Raw genomic sequence first — 12,029 nt, 5'->3', positions numbered from 1 at the left:
GTTGGCCTTTATTGCAAGGGGGTTGGAGTACTACAATTGTACAGGGCTTTGGTGAGACCACACCTGGAATAATGTGCACAGTTTTGGTCTCCTTATCTGAGAAAGGACATACAGAGGCAGTGCAACGAAGGTTCACAAGATTGATCCCTGGGATAAAAGGGTTGTCTTAGGAGGAGAGATTGAGTAGATTGGGCTGGTGCTCTCTGGAGTGCAGAAGAATGAGAGGACTTCAGGAAAGCTCTGGCTGGAGGATCTCGTGAAGGTATTAACACCACCACCTCCTACCTACTGCAAGTTACTCTGGCATTTCCACTTTTAGCCTGGCATTAAACTCAAAGAAGATTTGCCTGGGATTGTGGCCAAAAAGTATCACCTGAGGGTCTCTTGTAAAGAAACTTTTTTTTTGCCTTTGCCAATATGCTTCCCTAATCCCTGAGATTCCGAGTTATAGTTGACTGGACTACGATCTCTATCTTGGATCACTAAAATATAGTGGTCAGGTGCAAAAAATAATCAAAAAGACTAATGGGCTAGAGGGCTAGAATATAAAAGGGCTAGAATATAAAAGGGGAGGAAGTTTTGCTACAGCTAAACAAAGCCCTGGTTAGACCACATCTGGAGTACTGTGTACAGTTCTGGGCACCACACCTTAGAAAGGATATACTGGCCTTGGAATGAGTGCAGCGCAGATTCACCAGAATGTTACCAGGACTACAAGGGTTAAATTATGAGGAGAGATTACATAAACTAGGCTTGTATTCCCTGGAATATAGAATGTTATAAGAACATATAAGTAGTATAAGAGCAGGAGTAGGCCATACGGCCCCTCAAGCCTGCTCCGCCATTCAATAAGATCATGGCAGATCATCGACCTCAACTTCACTTTCCCGCCCGATCTCCGTATCCCTTGATTCCCCTAGAGTCCAAAAATCTATCTATCTCAGCCTTGAATACACTCAAAGACTCAGCATTCACATCCCTCTGGGGCAGAGAATTCCAAAGATTCACAACCCTCTGAGTGAAGAAATTCTTCCTCATCTCAGTCTTAAATGGCCTACCCCTTATCCTGAGACTATGCCCCTAGTTCTAGACACTCCAGCCAGGGGAAAACAACCTCTCAGCATCTACCCTGTCAATCCCCTTCAGAATCTTATAAGTTTCAATGAGATCATCTCTCATTCTTCTAATCTCCAGAGAGTACGGGCCCATTCTACACAATCTCTCATCATAGGACAGCCCTCTCATCCCAGGAATCAATCTAGTGAACCTTCGTTGCACCGCCTCCAAGGCAAGTATATCCTTCCTTAGATAAGGAGACCAAAACTGTGCACGGTACTCCAGGTGTGGTCTCACCAAGGCCCTGTACAGTTGTAGCAAGACTTCCTTACTCTTATACTCCAACTCCCTTGCAACAAAGGCCAACATGCCATTTGCCTTTCTTATTGCTTGCTGTACCTGCATGCTAGCTTTCTGTGTTTCTTGCACGAGGACACCCAAATCTCTCTGAACACCAACATGTGAAAGTTTCTCACCATTTTAAAAATATTGTTTTTCTATTCTTCCCACCGAAGTGAATAACCTCACATTTCCCCACATTATATTCCATCTGCCACCTTACTGCCCACTCACTTAGTCTATCTATATCCCTTTGCAGACTCTTTGTGTTCTCCTCACAGCTTACTGTCTCACCTAGCTTATGGGGTGTTGATTAAGGTTTTTAGGATTTGAAAGGAATTGATAAAGTTTCTCTCTAACTACCCTATCAGCTGATGGGGGGTGGGGAGCGGGGGAGTCTAGAACAAGGGAACATAACCTTAAAATCAGAGCCAGGCCATTCAGGGGAGAAGTTAGGAGACATTTCTTCACACAAAGGGTGGTAATAATGTGGAACTCTCTCCCACACAAAGCAGTAGATGCTAGCTCAATTAATCATTTAAAATCTGAGATCAATAGATTTTAGCTAGCCAAGGTAATTAAGGGATATGGAGCCAAGGCAGGTGGATGTAGATAGGATACAGATCAGCCATGATCTCACTGAATGACAGAACAGGCTCTAGGGGCTGAATGGCCTAGTCCTGTTCCTACTGTATATGGTCATGAATACTGTGGCTCCAGCCCTATTGGAACCATGGGAATGTCATCTGTGCAACTTAAGTAATGTAGGATACAAACATTAGATGAATTTCAGGAGCTTTTGCTGGATTGCTATTGAGGATTGGAGGGAAAAATCAATTTTCTCTTCCTGCACCATAAATTTAGCATGACAACAAGTCTCTTATGCATTGTGTATTTTTGCATAATTTTATGCCTTTGAACCTGAACATGGAGAGAAAAAAATGCTTAGTGCATCAAGCCAGATCAATTTCCTCCAAATGACATTTTTATTGGTTTTCCCTTGTGGGATTAGGGAAGATGAAGATGTTGAAAACCCCTCAATGCTTCTTGGGCTGGACCCAATGACAGATATCCATCAACAATTCTTGATTTTATTTGTTCTAGAGGTCACTGGGGCCGTTTCTATTTGAATTTCCCTTGAATTTCTGGCAGAATCTGAAAAAATGCAGTCAGACATAAAAGATCCCATGGCACTATTCGAAGAACAGCAGGGGAATTCTCCTGGTGTCCTGGCCAACATTTATCCCTCAACCAACATTGCTAAAACAGATTATCTGCTCATTTATTTCATCACTGTTTGTGGGAGCTTGCTGTGCGCTAATTGGCAGCCATGTTTCCTACATTACAACAGTGAATACATTTCAAAAGTACTTCATTGATTGTAAAATGCCTTGGGGCGTCCCGAGGTCAATCTTTCTTTATGCAGAAATTAAAATACAAATATTGCAGCCTTTACTTTACATTTCAAATTTTTCAATCTGTTAGCTTATGGAAATGCATAAATTGTTATGAGAAACCATATTTAATCCTGTACAGACTGGTAATTTTGTAAAAACATCACAATTAAGATTTTTTTTTTTAAAAAGGGGATTCACAATATTTTCATATACCATGAGAATACAGGAAAGCCAATGTGGCAGACCTTAGCCTTGCTGAATGAAGTTTGCCAATAACATCTACACCTGTCACTTTTGCAGAAAAAGGTGCTGTCCAACAGCAAGACTCACTGTGGCACTGCCCCCAAGAACATCTTAAATATGGATGCTGACCTAGATTGATATGGAGACAATGGATGACACTCCTACTGAGGAAGTGGGAGGGAGACACACACCAGCTGATATGCTCCAAATTCATTCTACCTCTCCAGATTTGCGAAGTAATTAACATGAATGACTCAATGCTGTTACACATCATTGGGTACAGGCACAGGAGAAGCCATAAAAACCCAACTGGCTCAATAATGTCCTTTAGGGAAGGAAACCTGCCATATTTACCCAGGCTGGCCTATATGTAACTCCAGACATGAAGTGTACATTTTCCTTTGTATGTAAAAGCAAAGAAAAATTGTTTATCTAAAATGCCATTTACATAGGATTACACAGGCCATTCAGCCCAACTAGTCCATGCCGGCGTTTATGCTCCACTCGAGCCTCCTTCCAGCTTTCCTCATCTAAATCTATCAGCATAACCCTCTATTCCCTTCTCCCTCATATGCTTATCTAGCCTCCCCTTAAATGCATCTATACTATTCGCTTCAACCACTCCCTGTGGTAGCGAGTTCCACATTCTCACCACTCTTTGGGTAAAGAAGTTTCTTCTGAATTCCCTATTGGATTTCTTGGTGACTATCTTATATTGATGGCCTCTAGTTTTGCTCTTCCCCACAAGTGGAAGCATTCTCTCTGTATCCACTCTATCAAAACCTTTCATAATTTTAAAGACCTCTATTAGATCACCCCTCTGCCTTTTTTCAACAGAAAAGAGACCCAGCCTGTTCATCCTTTCCTGATATGTATACCCTCGCATTTCTGGTATCATCCTTGTAAATCTTCTCTGTACCCTCTCCAGTGCCTCTATATCCTTTTTATAATATGGCGACCAGAACTGTACACAGTACTCGAAGTGTGGTCCAACCATGGTTCGATACAGGTTTAGCATAACTTCCCTACTTTTCAGTTCTATACTTCTAGAAATAAACCCTAGTGCTTGGTTTGCTTTTTTTATGGCCTTGCTAACCTGTGTCACAACTTTTAGTGATTTGTGTATTTGTACTCAGAGATCCCTTTGTTCCTCTACCCCCCTAGACTCGCACCCTCCAAGTAATAAGTGACTTCCCTATTGTTCCTACCAAAATGTAATACTTCACATTTATCTGTGTTGAACTTATACTGGCAGTTTAATCAAAGAATGTTGCTTTAACTTTACACAAGAGAAAAGAATATCCATGGATAGCTTCACCTCTGGGAGTAGATTACCAGGTCTGACTGAGGAAGAATATTACCCTTTTCAAACTGTTTCAAAGTTGAGAAAAGTACCACCTGTTTCGATGCGAAAAGATTCAACAAGCACATTCCTGATAATAAGAAGTAGTGAACAAGCCCTTAATGAGTTTTTAAAAATCTTTTTTCATTATTTACATTCGCAGCACTTCGCAAACAGAGGCTAAGGGTTGAATTTTGCCAGTGTTCAGAGTGCGGGTTTGGAGGCAGGTCCGTTGTCAAAATTGAGATGATTGACAGCGGGTTGGGAGTGGGCTCCGAACCTGCCTCCATATAAAAGTTTCCAAAGTGTCGGGTCTGCAATTTCAGAACAGACCAGACACCAAGTTGCGGGGGAGGCATTTAAGACAGTTAAATGCTTGTTAAACGCTTGTTAACTACTATTTTGCCAGCCTGTTTCTATTTTACCACTTTCTTAACGAGGTTCCCATCACTCGGAGATCACGTAAGGTAAGTAGGTCGGGTTCTCTGTGTCTCCCCATTGCTGTGAATAGGGACAGCTGCAAAAATGGCATGAAAGCTACCATTTTACAGCTGGTCACTTTCCAATGTCAGAAGCTTGAGCCTTCAGGACTTAGAAGACACTTTTGAGTTGTATGCAGTTTGGAAGTGTTTGGAGTAAACTCTCTATCCACTGTCACCTCCTTGGAGCAAGCTATCTCACCATTGACAGATCGCTTCTGTCATCTCAACTTCAGCTGCCATCTATTCCAGCAACATCAGTGCTCTTGAAAAAATCTCACCTTGGTCCTCTGAATCCCTCCACGATCAGCCCCAATACCAACATCACCAGGCACACCAACAACACCAACCTTCTCCGCACTCACCTGATGCTGCACAGGACACAGGGCATCAGCACCCGACCACATTGCTGCTCGGGAGGCCAGCGATGGCCTCACCATGGCCAGATTTACTTCACTTGACGCTGTACACCCTGGCTGCCACATGATGCGCCAGGTTGACACCACCCCACACCAGCACCATAAAGCATCCCTATAATGGGCAAGCCATTCATTGCACACTCAACACAATTGGGGGGGGGGGGGGGGGGGGAAGAGGGGCAAAATTATGTCTCAACATCCACTGGAACTCACTTCCAAAGGTGAGCACATGTCCTTCCAATAAGGTAAAGTGTTGAAAATATAGATTTCAATGTTTGACAACACATTAACAGAAATTTTACATGAACATTGCATAAAACACCCAAGTGCCTACCCTTGTGTGTTGTTAGTTGGTATGATTGCACTAGGATGAGGGTGTGTGCGAGGGGTGGCTACTGAGATGGGGAATTGATAATGTAGATAGAGAGGGATGGGTGGAGGTGCAAGGTAAGTTGGTGTGAATAAGGATGTGCAGGAGTATGGTAGGGGAGCCAGAATGATGGGGATGTGATGAGTGGCACAGCAGGATGAGGTTGGGTGTGGATTTGCAGTAACGTTTCGTGGTCTACCGAGATCAATGAAAGGTTTGCGCCACTGCAGCCAGGTCCTCCTGACCACATCCCTGCTTGTGCCCTCCTGTGCAATGTGCAACCAGACTGTGTTGGTCTCGTGGGGAGGTCTCTTCCACCCTTGAAAGGGAAGAGAACCTCCCTGCATGCTGTGACTCCCTCCATAAGCATATGGAGGGAGTCATGCCGGAGCCTGGGTACAGCTGTGCACCTTTGTGCAGTGCTTTATAGCACCTCAATGCTGTAGAACACTGACAGAATGACTGTCAAAATGAATGTGGCCATGATCCCTTTAGGGAAACCGGCTGATGACATGTCATCAAATGACATCATTAGAGCCGCTTCCTTTTAATTGGCCGGGAACCTTGCAGGGCGGGCTTAACAAGCCTAATCAGGGGGAAATCCTTTCCACAGAGTGGCTGGAGCTGGAAGCTGGACCGGGACCCACCAACAACCTTTCCCACTGCAATCCCGCCTCCGATGGCAAAATTGTGGCCTAAGAATCCATTTTTAAGGGAATTTATAAAAATAGCTTTCTTCAACAGTTTACACAATGCACCTTTTTCCCCAAGAGATTACACCAGGAGGAAAACATAGGCCACTGGATTTAGGCTACTCTACCATTTATCATTCCCACTGGTAAGGTTCCTTCGAGTCCAAGGGCCTCAGGCATAAGCATATCTGGTCCAGAACTAGTTCAGCCATCCATCACGAGACTGGCTGGACCACATCAAGCGCTACCAAGCCTCACTCTCCATTGGAAAACTACCCACTACTCCAGAAGAGCCTGGAGAGCCAAGCTAAATCCAGCTTCTTTATTCTACCACCAACCATCTCCTTAAATCCATCTCCCCTGCACCCTCACTACCAAGTCCAAGGTGCTCATGGACTTCTTTGTCATTAAAATTAAGACCATCTGTTCAGCTGCTGCTGGTGCTTCTCCACCATTCCAAACCTCCTCCCCAGCTATCCTAGCCCTGAACCTGCATCTTTCTCGTTTCGCTCCTATTTCCCCTCATGGATAAGGGGAGCGTGGAGAGGCCCGAGACCCACCTGCTGCTCCCTTAAACCCCATTCCTACTAAAATGCTGACCACTCAACTTCTCATCCTGGCCCCCATGTTAGATGATATCGTAATTGGTTTCCTCTATCTTTCAAAACCGCTGTCATCACCTCATTTCTGAAAAAAAGACAACCTTGACTCCTCTGTCCCTGAAAACTACTACCCCATCTCCAACCTCTCTTTCCTCTCCAAGGTTCTTGAATGCACTGTCATCAACCAAATCCATGAGCATCTTTCCCACCACTCCATGTCTGAATCTCTCTAAACAGGTTTAGCATTGGGAAGACTGAAGCCATTGTCTTTGGCCCACACTACAAACTCTGTACCCTCGCCATCGAGTCAACCCCCTCCCCGGCCACTATCTCAGGTTGAACCAGATTTTTTGCAACCTCTGTGTCCTATTCAATCCCAAGCTGAACTTCCGACCCCATATCCCCTCTGTCATAGACCACTTACTTCCTCTGTAACAATGCCCATCTCCACCCCTATCTCAATCCATCTGTTGCTGAAATCATCATCTGTGCCTTTATCACCTCCAGACTCAACTACTCCAATGCTCTCCTGGCCAGCCCCTTTAGCTCATCAAAAACTCTGCTGCCATATTCTATCCCATACCAAGTCCCACTCACCCTGTCCTTTCTGACCTACATTGGTTCCCGGTTATCCAATTAAAAATTTTTGAGTTGGCCATCAACAAATGCTGCGCGCAAAGTTGGCGGCAGTAAATTCAAATCATTCACTATTACAGGCACCAGTTGGCATCAACTTCCAGTGTTACCTCTGGTCCCAGGATGAAACTTTTTTGACAGAGTGATTATGATCTAGGGCAAGTGCTATCTTAATTGGATGTGAATTAAAATTAATTTATGAAAAGGATGGTCCATTTCAAGAGAGGTTTACATTTAAGAGTAAAAAGCAGCATTGTTTTGCACTTTATATCACTCAGATTATATCTTTCATTACAAGCAAAACTATATTGGCAGCGGTGTCTTCATCTGCCTAGGCTCTAAACTCTGGAATTCCCTCCCTAGATCTCTCCGCCTCTCTTTCCTCCTTTAAGACATTCCTTAAAACCTACCTCTTTGACCAACCTGTCCTAAAATCTCCTTATATTGCTCAGTGTCAAATATTGTTTAATATTGCTCCTGTGAAGCACCTTGGAACATATTACTCTGTTAAAGATGCTTTATAAATGCAAGTTGTTGTTGTATTCCCATTTATTCTAAGTAACAAAACAATTTCCACCCATAAAGTGTAAGCTACAAATGCCTATAGCTTTTGATTTTAAAGGAACAAATCATTACAGATTTTTGACACCATTAGTGAAATAGCAGACTCGAAAAAAATATCCATGCCAAGTTCAGAATTTGTGAAAGGACACCAAGTACAGTATATTACAGTGGAATTACTTTAATACTTAAACTTTAATACTTAATAGTTTTCAGTTTAATTAATCAATTAGTCATTAGACTTTATTTACACTTTACAAATTGATAAGAGTTAAAAGTTAAAAAATAATACTGTACAATTTACTGACTATTCAAAGTTATAGAATTTTGTATTGTAAATGGAATATGAAAACACAATGAAAAAATAAACAAGAAACAAAAATGATTCAGGTAGCACCTTTTAAATATTATAAATGTAAATAAGAACCTTATATGGAGAAGTTTAGAAAGATGTGCTTAAAGGCTGAGATGAGGTAGATGGAATGGGAGGAGACTCGTGTGGACTACAAACACCAGCACAGACTATTTGGGCCGAATGGCCTGTTTCTGTGCTGTATAATCTATGTAATTTAAGATGTAAAAGAGTTAAATTTAACAACATTAAAGCCTCTACTGAATACAGATACTGCATAAGGCATTCACACCATTGTAAGGTCCAAAATCCATGATATTTTACTAAATATATACAGAGACATTGGATCAAATTACTGGGAAATGACCCAATAGGTCCATTTGTTTGGAAAACTGCAATGATATATTTGTTGTATTGAAAAACAATCATGTAGATTTTCAAAAAGATTATGATTTCAAAATTTATTGTTTCAGAAAAGACAAATTAACACTAGATGTTTTACCTCAGCTCTTTGTCTGAAATTATTTTCCTACTTTCTAAAGGAGTTTAGATAATATAAATCTAAAACTGCACATGAATATTTTAAACTGTAATTAAACGCATACATGTTTCCATTAAGATGTACAATCTACGGCATTGGTTTACACCAGTGTACAAAGAAGCATGTTACTCGTTTTGGTGATTTATTAACCACGAACCCACTGAATCATAACTACACATTTTTGTCTGAGACGGTCAATCCTTACCCTTATCTGCATGGTTTTCTGGCAGAGGCGGGACTGTAGGCAGGTCTCCCCAGTTCCTAAAAGGAGAGCAAACTATAAGGGAAAGAACATGCATAACTTTTATTTATAATTATTTGCGATGTACGTAACAAATGATTTTTCAAGCACATTGTTAACTTCACAATTTTAATATCTGCAATACCAAGTAAATTAGCTGTAATTTTAGACAACTTAAATGTGCCAGTTACCCAATATAAAACCACTTTCTAAATCTGCAAAGGCTGAAAGAAAATTAAGTCGGAGTATTAGGTTCTAAGACTGTAAGACTGAAAGAACAAAAGAATGCTTGTATGGATAGCTCTGCACAACGCTTACCACGCCAGCTACTACAGTACTAGCTGACCAGAAACAAAATCGATATTCTTAAATATAATTATTTTTTTTAAAGATTGAACTGCAGAACAGATTGCTTCACGGTACAATACTTACAGACAAAGCCCTTTGCCCGCTCCACCTTCTACCTACATACAGATTTGCATGTAGCTCCCAAAATGGGGAGCAATTTTTTTCAAAAATGCAATAATGACTGCACTCCAAAAATGAAGTACAGTCAGCTTTTGAAAAGCTCCCAAAAAAAGCTGGTTTACTGTCTACCCTAGTGCCCGTAGTTGGAGTGTATCGAACAATGAGCTAATTCTGTAGCTTGCTGGCATTAATCCAACCCTTCAGTGGTGGTTAGTGGTGCTGCTGCAAAGCCAGACTGCTTACTCTGCATTAATAATCAACTCAAAGTCCCTGTCTGGGAGAGGCAACCAATCAAGGCGCAGAGAACCCCAGAATCCGCCGCTCAACCGAACCTGGTTCTCCGGCCCAGCCTATCCCCGCCTCCCATTGGTCCGCTGACGTCACTGGGATTCTATTTTGGAATGTTGCTAGCCTTGAAGGGCGTCGCGCGCAGTGGCGTTTGCTGTCAATCAGCCGGCGTGAGGCTCCAGCAAGGTAGGATGCGAGGCGCTGTCTGGATACTGCTGTGTTGACTCATTGCCAGGGACGCTGAAGCTGGGAGTCGTGCGTCTCACGCAGCCTATGTTATATAAGGTGGTGGAACAACATTTCGGACCCCAGCCAAAAAAAAACACCAAAATGCATACAAATAATCTATAATAACAACAGAAAATGCTGGAAAAACTCAGCAGGCCAGGCAACATCCGTGGAGAGAATTTAGAATCGACGTTTTGGGTCTAACCCTTTTTCAAAACTGGAAAGGAAATGAAATAGATCGAAAGGCAGGGCTGGGGAGGGAACAAAAGAAGTGAATAGACATTAAGAGGTATTCAAAACGAGATGAGATGGTGATAGGACTAGGAAAGAGACAAAAGACGACTCAGATTAGGTGTGAAATGTACTGGCAGAATGAGAGACAGCTGCCATGTAAAACAAGAGGAGGGGGGGGGCGGGAAACCCAAAACAAAGGGGTGGGAAAAAAAAATAAGTAAAAATGTGATAGGGGCCATGGTTATGATCTGAAATTGTTGAACCCGATATTGAGTCCGGAAGGCTGCAAAGTGCCTAATCGGAAGATGAGGTGCTGTTCCTCAAGTTTACGTTGAGCTTCCGTGGAACAATGCAAGAGGCCGAGGACGGTGAGGTCCGAGTGGGAATGGAGCGGTGAATTAAAATGACAGGCGACCGGAAGCTCGGGGTCACCCTTACGGACTGAACGGAGGTGTTCCGCAAAGTGGTCACCCAATTTGCGTTTGGTCTCCCCAATGTAGAGGAGACCGCATCGTGAGCAGCGAATACAGTATACTAGATTGCAAGAAGTACAAGTAAATCGCTGTTTTACCTGGAAGGGGTGTTTGGAGCCCTGGACAGTGGGAAGGGGGGAGGTATAGGGGCAGGTGTTACATCTCCTGCGCTTGCACGGGAAGGTGCCAGGGGAAGGGGTGATAGAGGAGTGGACTAGGGTGTCTCGGAGGGAGCGGTCCCTACGGATAGCTGAAAGGGGAGGGGAGGGGAAGATGCATTTGGTGGTGGGATCACTTTGGAGGTAGCGGAAATGGCGGAGGATGATCCGTTGAATGTGGAGGCTGGAGGGGTGAAAGGTGAGGACAAGGGGAACCCTATTGTGCTTATGGGAGGGAGGGGCAGGGGTGAGGGCAGAAGTGCGGGAGATAGAACGGACACGGTCGAGGGCCGTGTCAACCACGGTAGAGGGGAATCCTCGGTTGAGGAAAAAGGAAGACATGTCGGAAGCACTGGTGTGGAAGGTGGCATCGTCGGAGCAGATGCGGCGGAGACGGAGAAACTGGGAGAATGGAATAGAGTCCTTACAGGAGGTGGGGTGGGAGGAAGTGTAGTCAGTGGGCTTGTGGTGAATATTGGTCAATAACCTATCCCCAGAGATGGAGACGGAGAAGTCGACGAAGGGAAGGGAAGAGTCAGAGATGGACCATGTGAAGGTGAGGGAAGGGTGGAAATTGGAGGCAAAGTGAATGAAATTGTCTAGTTCGGGGCGAGAGCAGGAAACGGCACCGATACAGTCATCAATGTATCGGAAAAAGAGGTGAGGGAGGGGACCTGAGTAGGAATGGAACAAAGAGTGTTCCACATATCCCACAAAAAGGCAGGCATAGCTAGGACCCATGCGGGTACCCATAGCAACACCTTTGATTTGGAGGAAATGAGTGGAGTTAAAGGAGAAGTTGTTCAATGTGAGAACAAGTTCAGCCAGGCGGAGGAGGGTAGTGGTGGATGGGGACTGGTCGGGCCTCTGTTCAAGGAAGAAGCGGAGCGCCCTCAGGCCATCCTGGTGG

At 43.6% G+C, this 12,029-nt stretch overlaps 1 long non-coding RNA gene across 2 annotated transcripts in view; it reads right to left on the bottom strand.

The window, feature by feature from the left end:
* Positions 1-9,990, bottom strand: part of LOC147124455 (uncharacterized) — a 44,421-nt gene extending 34,431 nt beyond the window's left edge. Inside the window, exons 1-2 of one of the 2 annotated variants that reach the window (XR_015078328.1) lie at positions 9,703-9,990; positions 9,235-9,306 (exon numbers count right to left, since the gene is read on the bottom strand). This is a non-coding gene — a long non-coding RNA (uncharacterized LOC147124455). The remainder of the gene's footprint in view (positions 1-9,234; positions 9,307-9,702) is intronic. The other variant, XR_015078327.1, reaches the window with a different exon arrangement.
* Positions 9,991-12,029: the final 2,039 nt, after the last annotated feature.

The sequence above is a fragment of the Somniosus microcephalus genome, chromosome 1 (assembly GCF_052327205.1).
Source record: "Somniosus microcephalus isolate GS21.2 chromosome 1, FLI_Smic_1.0, whole genome shotgun sequence".
NCBI classification, from domain to species: Eukaryota; Metazoa; Chordata; class Chondrichthyes; order Squaliformes; family Somniosidae; genus Somniosus; species Somniosus microcephalus.
Note: the sequence above shows the minus strand (reverse complement) of the source record. Positions and strands in the feature narration are given on the sequence as shown.